Source organism: Rosa chinensis, chromosome 1 (assembly GCF_002994745.2).
Source record: "Rosa chinensis cultivar Old Blush chromosome 1, RchiOBHm-V2, whole genome shotgun sequence".
NCBI classification, from domain to species: Eukaryota; Viridiplantae; Streptophyta; class Magnoliopsida; order Rosales; family Rosaceae; genus Rosa; species Rosa chinensis.
This window is the reverse complement of record NC_037088.1, coordinates 52,836,312-52,858,621: the sequence shown is the minus strand read 5'-3', so window position 1 is coordinate 52,858,621 and position 22,310 is coordinate 52,836,312. Positions and strand designations below refer to the sequence as shown.

At 39.1% G+C, this 22,310-nt stretch overlaps 2 long non-coding RNA genes across 2 annotated transcripts; one reads left to right on the top strand and one right to left on the bottom strand.

Moving 5' to 3' along the window:
* Nucleotides 1-4,909: 4,909 nt before the first annotated feature.
* LOC112181632 lies at nucleotides 4,910-6,692 on the top strand. The gene is made up of 4 exons (XR_002929013.2): nucleotides 4,910-4,990; nucleotides 5,159-5,230; nucleotides 5,612-5,782; nucleotides 6,105-6,692. It is a non-coding gene; the product is annotated as an uncharacterized LOC112181632 (long non-coding RNA).
* Nucleotides 6,693-11,464: 4,772 nt separating this feature from the next.
* On the bottom strand, nucleotides 11,465-14,223 carry LOC121052840. Its single transcript, XR_005810139.1, has 2 exons — nucleotides 14,053-14,223; nucleotides 11,465-11,748 (listed from the first exon to the last, which is right to left on the bottom strand). It is a non-coding gene; the product is annotated as an uncharacterized LOC121052840 (long non-coding RNA).
* Between the last annotated feature and the right edge of the window lie 8,087 nt (nucleotides 14,224-22,310).

Genomic DNA, 22,310 nt, shown 5'->3' with positions numbered 1-22,310 from the left:
CGTTTGTGGGAAGCCAACACAAAGGCTTCGTCACCTACCACGAACTTTGACCCGTAAGTGTCGAGTCAACGCTCGTTCAACATCAAATCAGGGTTGGTCAACGACCATTGGGACCGGTCAACGCTCATCATGGCTGGTCAACGCTCATCGGGGCAGGTCAACACCCATATGGGCCGGTCAAGGTTTGGTCAACGCTGATAAGGTTGGTCAACTCCAACTAAAAAAAAAAAACATTTTTTCTTTGGCAACCTATGCTCTGTCAACTTGGCATGTTGCTCTAGTATCAACACTCTATCCTTAGCGGCAATACATACAAATTCCATCATTGGCGGCAACTCACTCAGCGGTAATCCCATCTTTGGCGGACGTAGCGGCAACAAAAAAAAAAAAAAAAAAAATTTGCCCATTTACTCTGGACACCCAGCACCGCTAGGCTTCACTCCGCCAAAGATCTCATTGCACCTAGTGGTATCTTGCTAAGAGTCAATTTCAAGGATAGTCAGCGGAAGGCCAAGCCCACGGCGCTAGCCCATAGTCCGCTAGCCTAGGTATGAATAGAGCATCAACTTTAATCCAATTTGAGTTTCAAATTTCTATACTGTACACCGCCGACTACTTCCTACCCATACTCAACGCTAATAACGGGCTCAACGAGGTCATCAACTCAGCAGCACCGCTAGTAGGCAGTGGGCGTCCGCCAGAGGATTTGTCCGCTAAGAGGACACTGCCACACACACACTCCGCCAACCGCCGAGCTCTGAGTTGCGCACAACCAAGTCTTGGACAGTCAAGTTTCATCTTGTTCATACTGGATGACGGCCGACAAACTCCGCTACAAGACTCGTTACCATCAACCAAACTTGACGTCGTCACCGAACTTGTCGGAGTTGCATCCTCCAATTGAACTTAATTCGTTCGCCACGATCAACTAAAAGCAACAGCAGGCTTCAGCAGCAAATTCCAGCGGCAAACTCTATCTCCAGCGGCAAACTCTATCTTCAACGGCAAAAAGCCTCAGTGGCAATCACTGGTACCAGCGGCTACCTTCAGCGGTAAACACTAGTGCCAACGGTAAATCTTTAGCGGCAAATGCTAGTGCCAGCAGCAAACTTCAGCTGCAAAACCTTCCATCAAACATGATCTTGCTCATCCTTCTTCCAGCACCAAGTCCCTATGACGCAGGACTGGCTTCAGTAGCAGTACAGCGCTCGACGGATGCACACCAAGAAATTTTGGCGGGCAAACCTTCGCCGTCTAAAGGTCCGCTCCGCTGGACAAACCTCAGTCTTCAATCATGGTTTCGAGCTCCAACGGCGGTCAAAGCTTCCAATTCATAAACACATACGCACATAGCCTTCAATGATTGCTGGGTCCTATTTTGGGAAGGCTCTTGGGATGAATTGGAGCTAGAAATCTGCAGAAACAGAATTTACAACCATGCCATAATTACTATGGACACCCACAACTGAATAACCTCACAGCCTTTCTGGGCATCCCAACTATCCAAGAGCAGCTCATCACAGCGACCCTTCTCTTGGACCTATAGCACCTCGAAGAGAAAGCTAAGTCCTCTTCTTTTTCATATGCAGTTGAGTTATATATGTTCTGGAGTCGAACATACACGCTATTGCTACACATTCATACTTTGTGTCCAAAGGATAGCTTGACACCAGCACACACCACGTGCCTTCTTGTCAAATAACATCACTAAATTGTTATTGCCTCATATCAAGAGCATGACGTGTGGCTCATTAGCCATACTACTGACGTTAGCCCACTGATACGTACACTACTAGCAAAATAACAACACACACGGATTTACTGTAGTTAAAAGCCACAGATATCCGTGTGAAATAGAAATACTAACAAAAATATGTGTGAAATGAGCATAATCGGGCCTACAATAATTTATACAATAACAATATCAACGGAAATCCGTGTGCATAAACAATAGTCACAGATATCTATGTAAAAACTAAAACATTTTCACACGGATATCTATGTGAAAATCAATTCACACTGATTTCTGTACATATTATAAATTAGTTTATTTCGAAATCAATAATTTTTTATGTTATGTGAATTATGGAGGGACGGATTTTCGTTACAATAAGTATTTGATACAGATTTCTGTGTGAAATGAGTAACACACAAATATCTGTGTGAAATGTTGACACAGATATCCGTGTGAAAAGAGCATAATTAGGCTCACAGTAATTTATACAATAACAATATCGACGGAAATCCGTATGAATAAACAGCAGTAACAGATGTCTGTGTAAACGGTAAAATATTTTTACAAGGATATCTGTGTGAAGATCAATTCACACTGATTTCTGTAGATATTAGAAATTAGTTTATTTCAAAATAATTAATTTTTTTTGTTATGTGAATTACGGAGGGACAGATTTCCGTTACATGCAATAGGTATTTGATACAGATTTATGTGTGAAATTAGTAATACACACGGATTTCCGTGTGAAAATATTGACACAAATATCTGTGTGAAAAGAACAATTGGCTACAGAATTCCATGAGAAAAAACAACAGTAACAGATGTCTGTGTAAAAACTAACATTTTCACACGGATATCCGTGTGCAAAGAATAATTAGCTACAAAATTCTGTGTGAAAAAGTACATAAGGTTGACCACTTATTTGGTATCGAAATAACGGCGGATTGAGTTAATTTTTTTACACAATACCTATTATTAATACACTATAAATAGATGGGTAATGTCAAATTTATTGATTTTCAATTTTTATTTTTTGGTTCCCACAAATTTCTTATATGTCTACTAATGTGGTATAACTAGTTTATTAGTTGTAATGAAAAGTATACCTTCCATGAGCAGCAATGTGGAGGAAATTGACTTTATCAAAATCAACCGTTGGATGTTGTCATGATTAGAATAAATAGTTATGGACAAAATTTCAGCTATTTTTGTTATCGTTTAGGTCTCGATCTACTAGATCAACCATGAACCCTAAATACCACATAAAACTAATATGCTCATAACCGCTCATTCGCAACTTATTTTTTCGATCTGTCAGCTCTCATACTCTCATGAATATGAGGTATACCAAATAATGTAAAAATGTTGCAAAGTTTATCTCCTCGTAGTTTAACTCCCCTTAGGGAAGTATAGGTGTATATAAGGTTAACCACTTTATTTGATATTGAAATAATGGCGGATTGAGTTAATTTTTTTACACCATACCTATTGATACGCTATAAATAGATGGGTAATGTCAAATTTATCAATTTTCAATTTTTATTTTTTGGATTGCACAAAATTCTTATATGTCTACTAATGTGGTATAACTAGTTTATTAGTTATAATGAAAAGTATACCTTTCATAAGAAACAATGCGTAGGAAATAGACTTTATCAAAATCGACCGTAGGATGTTATCATGATAAGAATAAATGGTTGTGTTCAAAATTTCAGCTATTTTCGTCTTCGTTTGGGTTTCGATCTAGTAGGTCAACCCTAAACCTTAAATACTACATAAAACTAATATGCTCATAACCGCTCACTCGTAATTTTTTTTTTTATCTGTAAACTCTCATGCTCTCATGGGTAGAAGCTATATCAACTAATGTAAAAATTTCAGAAATTTTATCTCCTCAAGGGTCGGCTCGCCTTAGGGAAGTAGAAGCGTTTAAAGGGTTGACCGGTTTTTGATACAGACATCTGTGTGCAATGAGTAACACACCAATATTTGTGTGAAATGTTAACACGGAAATCCGTGTGAAAAGAAACATTAGCTACAAAATTCTGTGTGAAAAACTCTATTAGCTACAGAATTCCGTGACAATAAGTTTTTAGTACAAAATTCTCTGTGAAATGAGCAACACAAGAATATCTGTGTGAAAAGAAAATTTAACTACTAAATTCCGTGTGAAAAAAATAGAATAGAGATAGAATTCCGTGTAAACAATAGTTAACATGACAGTTATATATTACCGAGATAAATACACACGGATATCAGTGATAAATATATATGTATCTCACAAGGATTTTCGTGGTAAATTTTTCCCGCTCACTTTTTTGGAACAAATTCAATTTCCCTCCCCTAGTAGTACCCTAGTAGTACTACACACGGATTTCCGTGAATTACTGAGGTACATACACACGGATATCAGTAGCAAAGGTAAATGCATTTCACACAAATTTCCGTGGAAATTCCGCTTATAACCAGTAAATTGATCCAAATCTGAAGCATATCGATCCATGTCCTTCTCCCCCACCCCTAAAGCGTATCGATGTCCTTCTCCCCCAAATCGATTCAGCCTTATCAGAGGTCTGGAAGCGGTCGTAGGCAACAACAATTTGATATCTCCCCCAATTTCGAAGCGGTGTCTCCGCCCATTACTCCCTATCTCTATCATTCAATTCAATCTCAGTCCATCGCAGCCACTTGTGTGACCTGATTCGAATCGAGCGCTATAATTTTGAAGTTCCACTCACGGTAAAGGAGCTTTAGTGAATCAAGTTTGTGGCGTCGAGTTGATTGTGGGGTTTGCGACTTCTGGGTAAGTGAGCAAACCAAGTGGGGTTTGCGCCATTTCGATTGTGAATTAAGAGCTCATATAGGACTTTATCGTTTTGGCTTTCAAAGTGAGTTCATTGCTGAATGTTATATAAGGAGGTCCTATATGTCGGGTTTCACTGGGAGTGCTGGAACTGCTGTCGTCACAAAGGCCATGTTTGGTTGACTGGAAAGGAAAGGAATCACTTTCCTTTCCTTTGGGAAAGCGTTTCCCGAGGGGGGGGGGGAGGGAACCAAATTCCTCCACTTTTTCCTTTCCTTTGGGAAAGTGTTTCCCTTCCTTGGCTGTCCCCAAACGCAGGAAAAGAAAGTATTTCCTTTCCCAATGCCCACTTTCCGGGAAACAAACATGGCCAAAGGATAAAGCAGCTCTTTGGCCTATGAATACTCGTATTACTTGTGTAAGGACTGTGACTGCAGAACTCTTGATCATAGGTACGTCCTATGAATGAATGTTACTATAACTTGCATGCCTAAATTTGTTGGATAATTACTGTTAGACATATAGGACAAGGGAATTTTGTCATAATCTAATAGCTAAACTTTTATTTGAATTATCATTTGGCTTAAATGTTCAATACATTTTTTGGTGTCTATTTGCAGTTCCACACTAATTGTTACAGGGGTTTGAATCTCTAAGCAGATCTATCTCTCCAACTCTCAATTCCTCTCTAGGTATATTCAATTCTCAAAACCCTCATCTTCCATATATACGTTCAATTCACTTCATGCCACTCTCTATTTCCCTAAGCGTATGAAATGCATCTCAGTTTTGTTTTCTGAACCTAAAAAAATCACAAGCTTCACTTTAAAATCCATGATTGTAGTATGTGCTGGGTTGGTTTTGTCTTAGGTTCGTCTGGGAAGAAGCATTAGATTGGTGATAAAGTTATTTGAGTTTCTATTTGCATCTTAGATTTCATTTGCTGTTTGTGATTGAGAGTTTCAAGCTCTGCTTTGTGTTTGGGATTAATGGTCTTTATCTCTCTAGAGCCTGGCCTAGAGATAATCAACACCTTGTACAATGTTAACTACATTTTTGTTTGTTTTCTGTAGTCAGGTTTGTCAAGATGTTTACTTCAAGGAAGAAGATTCATAAGGATAAGGATGCCGAGCCAATTGAGTTTGATGAGTCGGTTGCATAACTAAGCTATATTGCTTTCCTTACCATTGGATGCTGGACCTGTGATAGCCAGTGAAAGATTGGAAATTGATGATCAAATTAAGGTATTAACAATGCTTTTGTGGCATTAATGCTTATATGAAACTTATGGGTGCAAAAGTTTTAGATTTTATACGTGAAGATTCCCATCTAATCTTTCTTTTCCAAAGTACAAATCTACCACATGAATACCTCATTTGCTTGGAAGATTTCTAAGGCTGCCTCACCAGACGCCAAATTATATGTTGACATGTCTACATTTACATTGTACAATCGCTGTTCTGCTTCATAGTTTAGTTGATCTATCCAAGTCCAATCAATATTTCCAGTTATTGATCTGTTGCTTCAGTTACAAATCATTTAACTAACCTGCTTCTTATTATGCAGGATCCAAGCAGATGACATCTTTTTTTCGAAAGGGTGCATTAGTATTCCCCTGTGGAGGGTCCACATCACTTGAGGTGCTACTGCATTTGACAGAAATCTGATACTGTCTAGTATTACTGCTGGGATAGGATCATGGCATACGGTAGTGCCTTATGTTGTTTTCTGAACCATATCTACTGCTGGGATAGGACCAAATGACACAGCTTGCATCAGTCCACGCACAATACAGTAGACCTGTGATACCAACCTCAGCCATCAATGATGGGTATCGACCCGAAATGCCTCAAACTGTTCCAGATTCGCTGCTGAACTGAAATGGTTGGTTTCACTTACCATTAGCTGGTTTGATGGTTATGTTTGTCTACTTTGAGTTAGTCCTCAAAGCATTTTGATGGAAATTATTCTTGGACAAGGATTATGTTGTTAAAGGGGGGAAATCTTAGTGATATTCCACCTTCAATAACAATGTATGCTAGAAAGCAGCCTTTTTTTTTTGTAATCCAAGAATTCACTTTGGTATGAAATGTATTTTGCTAGGAATGTAAATAACATCTTGCTATGAATGCAAAGTTTAATATTTTCGATTGAGTTGTGGATTTGTTCACTTTATTGTAAATATTTGAAGTATATTTATTGTAGATAAATAAAATTATTATTATGTTCAGGTTGCAAGTTAATTAGCAGAAATAATTTTTTTTAAATGCTGTCAATCTTACACACTGAAATCAGTGCGAGTTAGAGCATAGGGATTACCTACGGAAATCCGTGTCAATAGGTTATAGGTTTTGACACAGAAATCAGTATGAATTGTATTTCACACAGAAATCAGTGTAAAATACAGTTTACATATTTGGCACAGAAATCCGTGTGAAATAGAGTTGTTCACACGGATTCCCATCCATTCCGGTAATTTATATTTATGGAATTATAGTGGGGCCCATTTAACCTTTTCACACGGACAACATAATCCGTGTGAGATGAGCATTACCCCCCCTCCAAACCGCACGGTAACACCAATCTGTGTGTGTACTGTGTGTAAAAGCTATCACACACTGAAATCCGTGTGAGAAAGTCTTATTACTCACAGATTAAAATCTGTGGGTAATTGTTGTTTTTCTAGTAGTGGTATATGCATGTCTAATATACAAAGGTCTTTACATTCATTTCCCCCAGGCCATTACATCTAAGGCACTAGAATACACTTGCCAGGTTCAATTTAATGTGACACACGTGAACAATGTAATACACTTGTTTGCTTATGTACACTTACGGCATAAGGCTAGCCAATTTAAATGTGATCTATATGCATGGGCTACTACAGCACACATATACTTAATTGATAGGTCTATGCTTCATAGCACTTCAGTTATTTACTTCCCCCAAACACATTCATACTTGCAATTAAGCATCAATAGCTTTGTTACACGTATATGTCTCATAGTCATGCACTTTCTTAAGACTCCTCATATCATGCAAAGCTCAGTATGCCATGTCCAGAGTTAATTAATTCTTACTTTTGGCCTCACATAAGTCAAGCGAAATACAAATTTACACTCGCTCATGCTTGTGAGACTTGAGCATCTAGGTCTTAGTTAATGTCATGAAGTCATTACATGCTATACTTCAACACATTTACATGAAATCTCCACTACATACATGTAGTCAGCAAAATCATATGATTAAGTTACTAATCATTTACTTTATCTTATCTTAAGGAGACATAATCACCGATCACCTCTCCCATTAGAGAAATCATCATCCTTCTACTAAGGAACTTCACCGGAGCAATGGAGCTTCATGTTTGGACAACTCCAACATGATTTGGGTACTTACAATGATTCCAATTCAAACCCACTCCAATCAGCATCAGATAAGTAAAATGCTATATCTCAATACACACTCATACAATTAGAGCTATTGACATGCCTTTACATGGTTTTACTACTTCTAAGCATGCCTATAATATATCACAATTGGTATGCATGCATTTACATGCTACTATGAGTTTAGGCATGAAGCTTGTGACACTTATGACTTAATTAAACATGCTCGGATAAACACTTGCAACGGTTACGACTAGCTTGGGTATCGAGCATGGCCACGACTTGCTTGGGCCACGCCCCGCATGGTCGCACAACGCCTATCCGCTCAACTACTCCCAACTTACTCGAACACAACCTAAATCGCTCAAACACATCTAACATGCTTTAGTTAAGCTCTAGGTTCACAATGCTTCATAGCTTTCACCGGAAGCTACTCCCAAAAATTTTATATGGAGACCCATCACACTTGCCACTATCTATTGTGCATGTTACATGGTCATAAGATCCATATATTATTACTTGCTATACCTATTTGTCATTGTTCATACAATTACAAACTTTACATATACTCTATATGTAAGCATATGGTCTAGCCTCCGGGCACCATACTTTGTCAAAATCTCCCTACGGGAAAGAGATCTAAACGGGTCTAGACTCCACGAGTCTATGGTCTACGACCAACCGCCATGCGGTAAGACAACGCCTCATAATAACAATGACAGCTACGCGGTGTTGTAGTCAAGATTTTCTCCTCGGGGAAAGAGTAAAGGGACCGGTTAACCCGTGATGCTTGGGTATCAAAGATTAGGCTCGCTACCTAACACCCACTGCTTATATGCAGTTCCCGTCATCAAACAATTTTCCGACCCCACGGAGGTCTATAGCCAGGAGTTGGGACTCCTTGGAAAGCCTAGCAGGGGCCCACCCAAAAAGGCATAAGCGCTCGCTCCGACCAATTCTAGATGGACGACGTACTCGCACTAATTATGCTCGCAATACGGCACAAAGCTACGCTTTGGTATCAACCCCGCAAGAAAACCCTCCTTGGCGGGGGACTTCGCGGACTTGTACATATAGCCCAGCATAATTAGCAACATTTACGCCTCAGGGCGTCACATTCGAGCTTTCCGCTCACGAGCTCTAACGCTCATGGCTCAGCGGCACCGTCGAGTTTTAACGCTCACGCCTTCGCGGCACCCCTGAGCTTCCAGCTCATGAGCTCTAATGCTCATACCTTCGCTGCAACCTCGAGATTCCGCTCACGCCTTAGCGGTAACCCCGAGCTTCCTCTCACGCCTTCGCGGCACCCTCGAGCTTACGCTTATGCCTTCACGCCACCCCCTAGCTTTCACGCTCTTGCCTTCCTGACAATCCCGAGATTGACACTCATGTCTCCTCGACATGGTACACATTAATGGAACATTAAATTCTTCTACCATTTGTCATTTGCAACAAATCGAATTCTTTTCGCGTTCCATTAATACGAGCGACAACCAAACAAACACAAGCGTGCGCGTATTCATCTTTCATGAATTACAAACGCTTGACTCCATGGCACTCATGCAACTTGCACCGAGCATAACCTCGTCAACTCGGCTCATTTGTTTTCTTGCGAAACACCATGGGCATCATATGCAATTCATATGCTTATTCATGATATGGTCACACAACCATACGCGTTCTCGAGTTTATACACTATAATCGATCGTACATGGCGCCATTCACATGTATACATCAATATGTATCATGCACCTCGTACATTCATATATGCTAATGCATATCAATGCAACTCACATACGTTGCTCAATACAACAAGCATTCTTCATATGCGTGTTTTTGTCTTTGTTGTGCAGGTTAACGAGTCCATTCTTGCTTAAAAGAGTTCGGGGACTTGTAGGGGGTCCATGCCGCCCAGTTGCTTATGCTTCATGACTTCATGATTATAACTCCCTAACCAAGAAGCTCCTCTTACTTGGGGACTTCGGGGACTTGTAGATACCTCTACTAGTAAGGCTATTTTCTATGTCACCAAGTATAAACAACACCCTCTTAGGGGGGCCCACAAGCCATGGTAGGACCCAACCGCGACATGCATCCCGTAGCCTGATGTTCAAGCTACGCCACGGTAGTCGGAAGCGGCCAATACCTCGCCGGGAAGTCACCTTCCCGGCCTTGCCAAGTTGCCTCCATAATAGGCCTTTCTACACTAGAATAGTGGTTTTAGCATCCCACATTGGAAAACATGTAAAGGAAGGAGCCTCCCTCCCCTATAAAAGGAGACTCCTTCCCACTTACTCAACATCCCATTACATCTCATGTAATCCTCTTGGGTTGCAAGGCCCAACACACTAGTTAAGCTTTCAAGTGGACGTAGTTTCCCGCTAAGACAGAAGACGAACCACTATACATCTCGTGTCACACACATACACTCTCTCTCTCTCGCTCTCTCTCACTCTCTCTTTCTTTTACGTTAATTAGAGCCTTCGGTTTCTAACATTAACATTTAGCCTGCGGATCAAATGGGCCGATGGAGGCCTGCAAGCCCGATGGGTAAAAGCCCGGCCCAGCCTGCATAAAAGTCCAGCCCGGTGGGTAGAGGACCAGACTTGGTTTAGGGGTTTCAAACCCAGCTCGGCCCTCTAAAGGCCCACAAAAGCCCGCCAAGCCTGTAAATTAATATATTATATAAAGTTATAAATATATTAATATATAGGCTAAATATTGATTACTACCCTGTAGTTTGGCTCCAAAATCAATTCAGTCCATAAATTTCTAATTTCATCAAGAACACCCCTGCATTTTCAATTTTGATCTAATAGGTCCAATCTGTTAGTCTTCCGTTAATTGAGTCATTTAATTTGTTGATGTGGTTCATATATGACCTATGTTTTTTGATGTGGTGAGGTGGCATGCATAGTCAGATTAAGAGTGGGTCCCACTATTACAAATTTATGAAATAAAAATGGGGGAGGATTCAGTGCACCGACGTGCACTTGCACCGACATAAATGGATGGTTAGATTATATTAAATACACACTTAGGTTATTAATAAAATTATTAATTATAAATATCAAGGGTTGAGATTATCTTATAAGTGTTAGATCATTTGCACCGTCGGTGCATAGAATAATTTCCAAATAAGAAGTTTTTCAACAAATAATCCGACTATAACTAGAACCCACAGTAGGAGATTAACGGATTGGATCTATTAGATCAAAATTGAAAGTTCAGGGGTGTTTTTGATGAAATTAGAAGTCCATGGACTGAATTGATTTTAGACCTAAACTATAGGGTAGTAATCAATATTTAGCCTGTCACAACCCAACATTGAGTCATGACTAAAGTGGTGGTTAAAAACTGAAATCAGAGTAAAGCATTTTGTTTTTTTGTTTTTTTTTTAAGTAAGAACAATTATGTGAACAGAAAAGAAACAAAAACAAACTGGAAGTTTTTAAACTCTAACTGAAAAGCATGTTTAAAATCCTTCACTGATCGAGACTTTTAACAAAGTTCTTCTCGTAAAGCCTTTCTAAAATCTGAGCGAAAAGTAATTCCTTTTATAAGCTCAAAAGAGCAACTTGCTTTCAAAGTTTTCCACTCCAAAAGAATGCTCCAAGTTAACACTTCAGTCATTTACAACATATGTACATTGCAAAAACAAAAAGAATAATATTCTGGAATGATGAACATCCAGTACCAGGGAGCAATCATTTAAACAAGGAAAGCAAGGTCCAGCACACACTTCACAAGCAAAACAAAGCTCCAAACATTGTCTGCTCAAGACAATTCTGGTATCTCACTAACAGTCATGGACTCCTTTCCTGAAAACCACAACAAGAATATAGGGAATGAGCTTCACAAGCTCAGTAGGTACGACAAAAGATTAGTATAGCAGAGATTCTAATTTAGAATGCACTTAGAAAGTGAGAAGCAAATGGAATTAAACATTAAAAGTTGCTGCTGAAAATCTTTGGAATGAAAACAATGATACAATTGATATAAGTTATGACACAAGGCTCACCTTTATAACAAAGACACAAATCAGCTTAACTCAATTCAATAAACAACTGAACCAGAAGAAAAGAGTAAACATAAAGGCAAAACTTTCCTGATAAACATTCAAATATATTGGAAAAGTAAAACTTGTCTTAAATCCAACTAAAAAGTCAACAAGACCATAAAGCCTTTTTACTTTAGTTACGATGTTCAAAACTCAGAAACCATTTTTTTTCTCTTTCCTTGGCTGTAGCTTTCAGCAACAATGGTTTGAAACTCTTAACTCAAATCCCAACGAAATCCTTGAAAATCCATCTTTTTCCGGTTAGAGCCCATTGCTCGCATTAAGGCCACCGAGCACACCCCATACAAGCAGATCCTGATCAGATTTTGGGTCTTTCACCCTAAGGAGGCACAATCCCTACTTAATTTTTCTCGGGCCTAACCAAATCAAACAATTTAAAACCAAATCTGGTCTTTCTAGGAAATATTTTGTTTCTCCAAATGAAACTGAACAATCAAAGGAATTCCGATAAGAACTTAAAATCTCATTTCTTTTCCAAACTTCCAAAGAGTTCTGCTAAGTGCTAAGATCATGTTTATAACTTAACCCTAAGATAAAATGAGAGAATAGTCAAAGAATGGAACTTTGTTTCTGAGTAATCTCATAAATGGAAAGTAGTCTCAAAACTTAATAGCAAGGCTGCACGTGATGTAGATAACAATACGTGATTTTGAATAAAGCCACCAGTAAATCACTTTGACTCAAAATGAACTAGCTAAAATAATAATCCAATACTTAGACGTAAGTAAAAACAGAATCAGGTTTTCTTTGAAAAAAAAAAGTATATCAAGGAGTTCATTAGGAACACCATTGAAGGATGATCGCATGGTAAAACATAGGCTCAAGAACAGCTGTAAAAAGGTTCTTTTAAAATCGTAAATCCAACTAGTTTGAGGCATATTGGTAGCGAAGTAGGCTTTTGATATGGAAAGGATGCACGAATTCTTTGTACAGTTTTGAAAGAAAGTAAAATACAGTTCCTGTGCAAAACTGAACACGTTTTCTTTTCCAAACGAAATGAAAAAAACTTGAATTCAGTCTAATACATCAATCTTTGAGAAAATCCCTTGCTTGTTGTAAATATAATTGAAATAACAAATCCCTTTTTCAGACAATACTCTCAGTTACAAGAGAAGGTGGTTAAGCATAAAAGTATAGACAAAACTCTAAAGGGAAATTTCTGTTTGGATTAATCAGATTATAAGTATATGGAAATTCAAAGTGCCTTTGTGTGAAAATTAGTAAAGAAGGAGTTGATTCAGAAACTTAGTAAACAAACATTTGTTAACAATCAACTTTTAATAGGTACTCTTGGACCTGCAGCAACTATATGTATCAATCCTTAGCTGCATAGCATTATAAGAAGAGAACAACACCATAATATAGTTCTTGTGTGAACTTTGAAGAATTCGAGCAATTATAGCACAAAAGCTAGTTCCATGTTGACGTCCAAAAGCCAAGAATGTAGATAAAAAAAAGGAAAAGCACAACTGCTCCTTCATTCAAATCAGTGACTATTCAACATGAGAAAATTGGGAGAGAGAGAGAGAGAGAGAGAGAGAGAGAGAGAGAGAGAGAGAGAGAGAGAGACATGTTTCCAAATATCATTGTCAAAACTTTTGCTCAAAGCCTATTTCAGATAAAACTAAAAGAACAGGGGTAATGATCATTAATTCATGCCAAAACAAAAAATCAAAGCTGCATGAAGGGAAAGCATTCCCTATCAAACAAGATTTTCGCTTACAAATCAATTTATACCCAAAACAATAATCTCATAACAATTCGTAAATAAAACATTCTAAAGCAATCACACTCACTACGTACACACCAGATTAGAAACTAAGCTTTAAGAAAGTTTTGTCTTCCCTACCTCAAGACTTAGTTCAGCAGCTAACAAAACCACAATCCACTGCTACAAGTGGCAACCCAAAATCAAATGCTAACACCCACCCTATAATCAGCAATTCCAACCACCTAAACCAAATTTTCGACAAAATTATACCCAAATTCAAAGAAAGGCTGAAACAGAATGAATGGGTTTTAGAAGATAGAAAATTTGACTTACTGGAGATAGCTGCAAGTAACTAAGGAATTTCAATTAGAGGTCAGTGGGTTCACCGCAATCTCTTTGAAGCTATTGCAAAAGTGCAGATTTGTTTTGACCTTTGGGTGAGTGAATGGATGTCTATCTTTGAGGTACAAGGCAAAAGAAGCGGTGGAAGAAGTAGGAATGACGTTATGGTTGAGGAAAAAGAAAAGCATAGGAATAACGAGTGAATAGCACATGGTGTTTATCTAGATTATGACTAGATACGTCTATACCCAAACAGATATATTTTTTTAAAAACAAAATAAATTAAATAACCACCTACTAAGACCTAACAAAAAAACAAAAACCAATCTCAAAACTATAACTGGTAGTCCATAATCTAATCAAAGCCAAATCCTAGTCAAAGAGCGAAACACACAAAAGAGAAGGACGAAAGAAACAATTCGATAACATATCCTATTTAAAATTTAGGTCGTCACATAGCCCTATATATATATATATATATATATATATATATATATACAGATCCTATCCAGAGCGGAGCTCCGCTTTGAAAATTTACGTGTGAAGTTCGAGTTTTGGGTCACTTTTCGGTCGCATATCCACATCTCGACCGTTCAGTTTTTAGGTACCAGTGTATAGATCGTCTCTGCAAATTTTCAACCAAAATGATGATCGTTAAGGCATTGATAATTGCCTTAAAGCTAGTACGGTTCAGGTTGACAGATTCAGTCCATCCATTGGTTTAAGCGAGTTAGATACCTTAACGATCATCAATTTGGCTGAAAATTTGCAGAGATGATCTATACACCAGTACCTAAAAACTGAACGGTCGAGATGTGGATATGAGACCGAAAAGTGACCCAAAACTCGAACTTCACACGTTAATTTCAAAGCGGAGCTCCGCTCTGGATAGGATCTGTATATATATATATATATATATATGGAGGCCGGTTATTTGCTTCTTATATATAATACACCTACTTATCAATGTATATATTATATTACCCCATGCTGGATTGAGTTGCTGACATGCATGGACATGATCTTGTTGGCTAATTAAACAATGGAGACCGGTTATACATTATTGATCGTAAGGTTGCACGTATATATATGATTTTCATATTAGTATGGTCGTATATATATGGGAGCTGAAATTTGCACTCCCATTTTTACATTCTGCACTCCCTTTGCTTTTTCTAATGCTTTTCATCAATTCACAATATTTATATTCCAAAACTACCACCCCTCTCTCTCCATCCACAAAATCATTCTGCATCTATGGCCCTGCACAGATATGAAAATATCATGGATGGAATCTTTGATCAACAACCTGCACAACACTTTAATTTGATCATTTCCTCCCCAACTGGTCATACAAGAAAGATGGTGATATAACTCCATCCAAAATGAATTAAACCACTGCATTGAAATCCAACCCTAAATTATCCTCACACCATTAAATTAGAAGAATCAATCTGTTCAATAACATATATATATATATATATATATATATATATATATATCTCCAATTTCTTTGAATTACAATGGAATTCTCTATAAACAAGGTGAATTATCTTTTTCTCTATAAACAAAGAAACGAAAATGGATAGGTAGTCTCCCAATCTCTCTAGCGCCAACCCTTGATCTTCGAAATGCAAGCCCCGATCACCGCCGACGCCAGAACATGAAATGAATGGAGAGGATGTGCCAAGCCTTGGAATCAGAGATGTTGAGGCAGTGAGGCCGGGTTGAGTCGAGTGGGCTAGTTGCCCTTCAAACTCATGGCATATGGCAGACTGCAATTGGGTATGATCCCTATGCACCCACCAAAGTGGAAAGTAGAACTCTTCTCAGTTGAATTTGCCAAACTCTGATCCAGATGATGAGAATCCATATGCTATCATCCAGGGCCTCCTTGCCCTTGCCCATATAACCGGGTCCAATGCAGATGAGGCTCGTGGGGCGTGCAAAAGGTGTGGCCGTATTGGGCATCTCAGCTTCAAGTGCGGGAATTTTCTAAGTGTTAAGGAAGACAAGGAGAAAGACATAGAAGCTATTCAGGCTAATATTGCTTTCTGAGTTACGTCAGTTGAGGGGGAAGTTGGGTAAGAGGATTGGGAAAATTGTGGTTGAGACTGACAGTGAGGAGGAAGATGAAGACAGTGAGACTTCGGATTCAAACTATAGTTCAGAATTGAAGCGGTGATGGCTGAGTCAAGTGGGCTAGCAGGAGGGAGAGAGTTCTAGTTTCTGGCAGTGAAAGGAAGAGGATAGGACAAATAAGTATAAGGGTGATTTTGTAAAAGCAGCACAAGGGGAGTGCAGAATGTAAAAGTGGGAGTGTAAATTTCAGCTCGCTATATATTACTATCCATTTCCTACCGTGCAACAACAATTTAACATTCTTGCTACTGCATAGCAAAACAATTCTTTATCAATTTTTCTTTATTAAACTTTGAGAATAGCAATAACATACAATTACAGTCCTCTGTGAATACAGAGTAAGCTACTAATACATTCTTGAAAGAACAAAAAAATAAAAATAAAAGTGAATAAGAAAAAATAGTATCTTTAAAGATTTCTTGGCAAATAAAGCCCCGCCTGGCCCAGAAAAAATGAGGGTTACCTGGCCCTGCGCGAAAAATCCGCAAGGCCCGCTTTATATGGACGGGTTTGGATCTTGCGATTTATAATAAAGTCCGGCTGGGGCCGGCCAGTTATTATTGAAAAATGTAGCTAGTAAGGCTCGACCTGGTCCAAGCCCGCTATGATGGGCCCGGCCCGACCCGTTGACAAGGTCTATTCATAGTTGTTAACTTACTAATCTTTTGACATGATTGAAATAGACGAACATTGAAACTGAAAGAGAAAGAAAAAAAAAAGGACGTAAATCAGATTATGATTTTAAACTTTTATTTTTTATAGTAAAATGAGGTCAGTCCTTTATTGAAATTGAAAGCTTACAACGAAACGATGCTAAAAAGCATTAAGAAAGAAAGAAACAGTACGAAAGAAAAAAGATGCCAACATTGCATCAGAAATACAATAATTGAAAATGCAAGAGCAACTATGTTGAAACGCATTGCTGATTTTACACTACGAATTGCAGCCGTGTAGTGATTGAGTAGTTGGTGGTTTGACTACCCATGCAACTCCAACACACAAATTGACAAAATTCAATTTGGCACAGGAATGAGGGCACTCTCCCACCTAAAGATCGAAGCCGGTCAATGGTGTCAGAACATGGCCATGTTGGCAGACGATCTTTCACGAACAGGTGCCATAAATTTGGGTTTCGGATCCATTCTAGCATTTGACCAACAGCCCAACAAAGATGGTGAGTCACAGTCCAAATCCAAAACCCACATGGATCCCAGATTCGGATCCTGTTGCAGATTCCACCTGGATCCCAGATCCTGATCCAGATGCACAGCTGGCTCCGGGTTAGAAACAACCGACTCCCATTCGATTCCCATCACCAGGAACATCGCCGGCTCAATCCCACATTGATCGCTCCCCCACGATGTAGAGACCAAGATGAACAGTGAACCACTAGACCTGTCAGCCAGTCACGGTGAACAACAGCCAGAACACCACCACTGTAACATGCATCCCCCCCCCAACAACATCCTCCTTCACCGGATCTATGTCAGCAGCCATCTGCACCGACAATCCACAACATCTCCATTGCCCAGACTTCGGAAGCCAGGAATTGACAATCGCTACTAAAGTCCTCTGCCCGAGCAATTAAAACAAACACCCCACCACCGCCACTACAGAAAGCGACGAGAATAGAGAGAAATAGGCTGAAATCCTTGAGAGACTCCATGAAGATGGAGTAGGTACAGGAGCGGTGAACCCGAAGGAATGCCGAAATCCAAACCCTAGCAGAGCTAGGTCATAACGGTTTAGGATTTTGGTAATGTAACTAAATCATTATGATTTTAAACTTTAATTTATTTTAATTTTATTATTGGTATAAATTAAATGAGAGATTTTCGTTAAATTTTTTTTTTTAATTGAATATGTCATATAAGGATATTTGTGGAAAAAGAAATGAGATAGGTAAGTAGATTTAATACTGAAATTAAAATGTAGGGTGTAATGAGCAAGTTCAGTGAACAAAGAAAATAATAGGGTGACAACAGCCGCACCCTACAAAAAAATGGGAATGGATTTCAGATTGGATGCTAGAGATATAGAAAGAGATAAAGAAAGATTTATCGAACGAAGATTAAAAATGGAAATGGATTTCATAATGGATGCTGGAGAAATAGAAAGAGCTAAAGAAAGATTTGAGAGAAAGGGAAGATAAGTGTGGAGAAGTTTGACCTAGATGAATCCAGAAAGAAAAAAACCACAACCCAGTTTCTTAAAAAATGAAAAATTAATTAAGAAAAAAGAAATGCAAAATACATTAAACATCCTACAAAGTCAAAGTGAAATATAGAAACAAAAAAAATGTGAGAATTTTTTTTTTTTTTAACCAAACATTAATTTCATTCAACTCAAGCCAGAATGACATGGATACATACCTTCCCTTGCCATACTAAGGACAAGTTTAGGATGTGGTATACTAGCACCACTCATTAGACAACCAGTGCTCACTTATTCAAAAGCGAGCTTAATTAAGAACTATGAAAGCTTAACACATAGTAATTAGGCATAGAAAGAAAATAACAAAAACTAAATTTTCTCCTTGCACTTAACAGTTGGGCTAGGAGGTTTGGAAAGATAAGCAAAACAAGTCTCTTGCGCATCCTCAATCTTCTTGGACTTTAGGGGATTTTTATTCCTTGACCCCAGAGGCCTTCCTCTTTTCTTCTTTGTCTCTGAGCTCTTTGGCAACACATCTTTAGGGACCAGAATAATGTTTCCAGGCGCTTCAATCATACCTAGGGATCTGGCAGAGAACTTATGTCACGCCCCTGATTTTATACACAATAAATCGATATATAACCCCATAATTATATATGCGTGAAATGTTCAGCCATCAATACAAAATACTTAGAAACTTATTCCCTTTTAATGCAAGTACATATTGATGCCCTGAACCCACAAATTCTATATTGACTCGCCCCATAGAGTCACACAACACATGAGTTTACGAATTAAATTGTCAACAACAAAATAAAACGTAAATGCTCCTCAGAGTAACTATACAACGGAAGTCCTTATCAACGGTAAAGTCACAAAGATGGCTTCCTACCGTAAAGCTGCAAAGCGCCACCTCAGCTTCAGCCACGATTTCTCTGACCTGCAGGATTAACCCCTACACCATTCCATTGAATAGTGCACCGGGTTTCCACACAACAAAACCCGGTAAGCTTATGAAGCTCGTATGAGTAACTCAAAACCAATTACACGAATTTACGGGATAAAAGCCCGCACAACTCATGTCAACACGAGGAAAACCTTTCGACTCGAGGATAAGGAAAACATACCATGCTTCCCAAAACAATACTCTTCCCCAAAAAGGAAAACACAGAAGCCACACCGTGACAAAATCATATAAATCGTTAACATCACAATTCAAATCTGATTAATTGATCCAACCTGGATAAAACACACACGCACATCAATCATACCTATCGTTAACCTAACAAATAGCATATGATTCTTAGTCCAACCTGGACAAAATACATACCCAGGAGTCATAAGTAACCTACTTAGATCCATGAGGTACCATGGCAGACATACTAGCGCTCTAGCTTATCGTAACCACTCGCCCGGCTAACTGCGTGATTCCTTATTTCTTACCTTGGTCATTATCAGCGACCTGTCACCATCTGTGACATATGATCTTCAGACCCCATCCAATCTCGAAATCAACCATTGGTCACCATCTGCGACCTATCACCATCTGTGACATATGATCTTCAGACCCCATCTGGTCTCAGATCAACCATTAGTCACCATCTGTGACATATATAATATAATTCACAAGTCCTCCCAGGACAATTAAAAGAAAGAATCCCCGAAACTCTCTTTTAAAGAAACACGTACTCATGAGCATCAGATAGCTCCCCACTAACCCCATGATGTACCAACAACAAATCAGTCCAACCTAGACACACAACACATCAACACAGATTCACCACGAAGCCACTAATACATGAATACGTATGTATATATATATGTACACACATAGTCATTCACTCAGAAATGCAACCAATACATGAATACATATGTATATATATATACCCCATAATATATATATGTACACACATACTCATTCACTCAGAAATGCAACCAATACATGAATACATATGTATATATATATACCCCATAATATATATATGTACACACATACTCATTCACTCAGAAATGCAACCATACATCTATGGTAACTAGACTCATAACACAGATAAATCATTGGTTACCATCTGCAACCTATCACCGTCTGTGACTCTTGGTTTTCATACCCCGTCTGGTCTTAGAACCAACAGTTGGTCACCATCTGCGACCCATGCTTTTCAAACCCCATCTGGTCTCAAGTCAACGTTAAGTAAGTCACATCTGACCTAAAAGCGTTACGACCATCTAGTTCCGGCTTTCCCCATCCCTGCTCACCATCTGTGACCCTTGGTACAAAGACCAATACATTTAAAATGAGTCACGCTTGACTCCAAAATGTAACATCAACTCAATGCTTTTCAAACAATAGAAAACATCTTTTTCCACAATATTGTTTCTATGAAAAGTCCAATTCAACAATAATATGAACCCATCATGCATATTATTCATCACACATCATCCACAAGAATATATATATATTTCACGTAAATATATATATACGTAGTCATTCGCTCAGGAATGCCTACTAATACCAACTATAGTTTGCAGTTAAATAATTAACGCCAAAACAATAATGGTAATTCCGTTCATAATGAACCTTGTGAGATTACTCACCTCGAAACTCCCGCTGCGTCTTCAATACAGAACAAGACAGCCAATCCACAAAATAGCCGTCCGAGGAGTACTACGTCACGTACCTAAGGAATTACAGCTCTCATTCAGTCAACGAATCACAAGGGATAACGTTCGAAACCCTAAATCGAACCAAAATTCCCAAGGTGACGCCAAATGAGGCGAAACCACATCCGAGACCTCCCAAAGTCCTCGGAATACGTCCACGATCGATGTGACCAAACCACAAGTCGATCGGACGCTCAAATCCTCAAGGATCGAATAAATCGATCGGTATGAAACTGCAAAAATCATAACAATTCCATACGAACTCCAAAATTTGCATATTATATATCGAAACGCTCGTATCAACGAGTAGAACATATATAATACCAAAACCAATTCCTTAAGTGGCCGGAACACCGCCGGAACGCCACCACAGACGGTGGTGCACCGCCGCCGGCCAAAAACACATTATTTCACAAAACTCCCAACATCAAAAAGCTTCATCTAAGCATGCTTGTGAATTCTCATAACTGGATCGAAGTCAGAAAACAAGCCTAAGGGATCGAAAACTACCTCACAAGCCGTGAACAGTGATCCAATCCGAGTTGATCGAAGTTTCACGTGAATCGATCCAAACAACCACCAAGGATCGATCGGCGATGCAGTTCTGAGCTCAACCAAGAAAACTGGAAGCCTTGCCGACGTCGGAATAAGGATCGCCGGCCGGGTCCGATTTCTTCAATCTGGGTCGACTTGCAGCGCCGCCGTGGATGAGAATCGTCGATAGAGACCACCACAGAGACGACCGGAGCAAGGAGGCGAATCGTTCTGGGTTGGTTTCACCGGAAGAGGTCGCCGGAGCTGCGAGTTCCGACCGGGTCGGAATGCCGGGTTTGGGTCGGGTCAGTCGAAGAATTTCGACTCTGAGGGCGCGGACGAGAGAGAAGAGAGAGAGGAAAATTATTTCCGGAAACGGAAATGAGGAAATGAATATATTTTTTTCTGATTTTTCCTATAAATACCAAAATGGAAACTTCTTTCCATAGTCATAACTTCCTCATACGAACTCCGATTTCCGCGTTCCACATATCCACGAACTCGTATCGACGCGCTCTACAACTTTCGTGAAGGAAGTTTTTAGAGAATCTCAACGTATCAAAAGTCAACCTTGAAACCCCCCTAATTCCACACTTTACGAATAAAAATTCGTCCAAAACACTTCCGCTCCGTCCACGAGCCACGAAAACGTCCGATACCCACAATTTAAATTCCGGAAAATCCTCGGAAAGTAAATACGAATTTCTGGGGCATCACATTCTACCCCCCTTAAAGAAATTTCGTCCCGAAATTTAAAC